This window comes from Triticum dicoccoides, chromosome 4A (genome assembly GCF_002162155.2).
Source record: "Triticum dicoccoides isolate Atlit2015 ecotype Zavitan chromosome 4A, WEW_v2.0, whole genome shotgun sequence".
In the NCBI taxonomy this organism is placed as follows: domain Eukaryota; kingdom Viridiplantae; phylum Streptophyta; class Magnoliopsida; order Poales; family Poaceae; genus Triticum; species Triticum dicoccoides.
The window spans coordinates 490867147-490869629 of record NC_041386.1 but is presented as its reverse complement, the minus strand read 5'-3'; positions in this window follow the sequence as shown (position 1 = coordinate 490869629).

The following is a 2483-nucleotide window of genomic DNA, read 5'->3' as shown; positions in this document are numbered from 1 at the left end:
TTTAGGATCGACAAAACCTTCTAGTTGCATCATATACAACTCTTCTTTAAGATATCCATTAAGGAATGCAGTTTTGACATCCATTTGCCAAATTTCATAATCATAAAATGTGGCAATTGCTAACATGATTCGGACAGACTTAAGCATCGCTACGGGTGAGAAGGTCTCATCGTAGTCAACTCCTTGAACTTGTCGAAAACCTTTCGCAACTAGTCGAGCTTTGTAGACAGTAACATTACCGTCAGCGTCAGTCTTTTTATTGAAGATCCATTTATTCTCTATTGCTTGCCAATCATCGGGCAAGTCAACCAAAGTCCACACTTTGTTCTCATGCGTGGATCCCATCTCAGATTTCATGGCCTCAAGTCATTTCGCGGAATCTGGGCTCATCATCGCTTCCTCATAGTTTGTAGGCTCGTCATGGTCTAGTAACATGACTTCCAGAACAGGATTACCATACCACTCTGGTGTGGCTTGTACTCTGGTTGACCTACGAGGTTCGGTAGTAACTTGATCTGAAGTTTCATGTTCATCATCATTAGCTACCTCACTAATTGGTGTAGGAATCACTCGAACTGATCTCTGTGATGAACCACTTTCTAATTCCGGAGAAGGTACAATTGCCTCATCAAGTTCTACTTTCCACCCACTCACTTCTTTTGAGAGAAACTCCTTCTCTAGAAAGGATTCATTCTTAGCAACAAATATCTTGCCTTCGGATCTGTGATAGAAGGTGTAACCAACAGACTCCTTTGGGTATCCTATGAAGACACATTTCTCCGATTTGGTTCGAGCTTATCAGGTTGAAGCTTTTTCACATAAGCATCGCAGCCCTAAACTTTAAGAAACGACAACTTTGCTTTCTTGCCAAACCATTGTTCATAAGGCGTCATCTCAACGGATTTCGATGGTGCCCTATTTAACGTGAATGCAACCTTCTCTAAAGCATAACCCCAAAGCGATAGCGGTAAATCAGTAAGAGACATCATAGATCACACCATATCTAATAAAGTACGGTTACGACGTTCAGACACCATTATGATGTGGTGTTCGAGGTGGCGTGAGTTGCGAAACTATTCCACATTGTTTCAAATGAAGACCAAACTCATAACTCAAATATTCTCCTCCACGATCAGATCATAGAAACTTTATTTTCTTGTTACGATGATTTTCCACTTCACTCTGAAATTCTTTGAACTTCTCAAATGTTTCAGACTTATGTTTCATTAAGTAAATATACCCATATTTGCTCATATCATCTGTGAAGGTCAGAAAATAACAATACCCGCCGCGAGCCTCAACACTCATTAGACTGCATACATCAGTATGTATTATTTCCAATAAGTCAGTGGCTCGCTCCATTGTTCCGGAGAACAGAGTCTTAGTCATTTTGCCGATGAGGCATGGTTCGCAAGCATCAAGTGATTACAAAAGTCCATCAGCATGGATTTTCTTCATGCGCTTTACACATAGCGGTTGCATTTCGTACAATAAAGCAACAACCAATTTGGTTCCTGCCAGTTGTCTATAACTGTTACAAAACATGATCATCTCATACAACAATTTATATCTCATCACGTCTTGACCATATCACATCACAACATTCCCTGCAAAAACAAGTTAGACGTCGTCTACTTTGTTGTTGCAAGTTTTACGTGGCTGCTCGGGCTTCTAGCAAGAACCATTCTTACCTACGCATCAAAAAACCACAATGATCTTTCATCAAGTGTGTTGTTTTAACCTTCAACAAGGACCGGCCGTAGTCAAACTCGTTTCAACTAAAGTTGGAGAAACAGACACCCGACAGCCACCTGTGTGCAAAGCACGTCGGTAGAACCAGTCTCATGAACGCGGTCATGTAATGTCAATCCGGGCCGCTTCATCCAACAATACCGCCGAATCAAAGTAAGACGTTGGTGGTAAGTAGTATGACTATTATCGCCCACAACTCTTTGTGTTCTACTCGTGCATATCATCTATGCATAAACCTAGCTCGGATGCCATTGTTGGGGAACGTAACATGCAATTTCAAAAAGTTTCCAACGATCATGCAAGATCTATCAAGGAGATGCATAGCAACGAGACGTGGAGAGTGTGTCCACGTACCCTCATAGACCGAAAGCGGAAGCGTTATGTTAACGTGGTTGATGTAGTCGAACGTCTTCACGATCCAACCGATCCAAGTACCGAACATACGGCACCTCCGTGTTCAGCACATGTTTAGCTTGATGATGTCACTCGAGCTCTTGATCCAATATAGGTTCGAGGGAGAGTTCCATCAGCACGACGGTGTGGCGACGGTGTTGGTGATGTAATCTGCGCATGGCTTCGCCTAAGCACTACGACGCTATGACCGGAGTAGTAAACTGTGGAGGGGGCACCACACACGGCAAAGAAACAACTGTTGTGTCTTTGGGGTGCCCCTTGCCCACGTATATAAAGGAGGGGGAGGAGGAGGTGGCCGGCCCAAGGGGGCCGCGCCA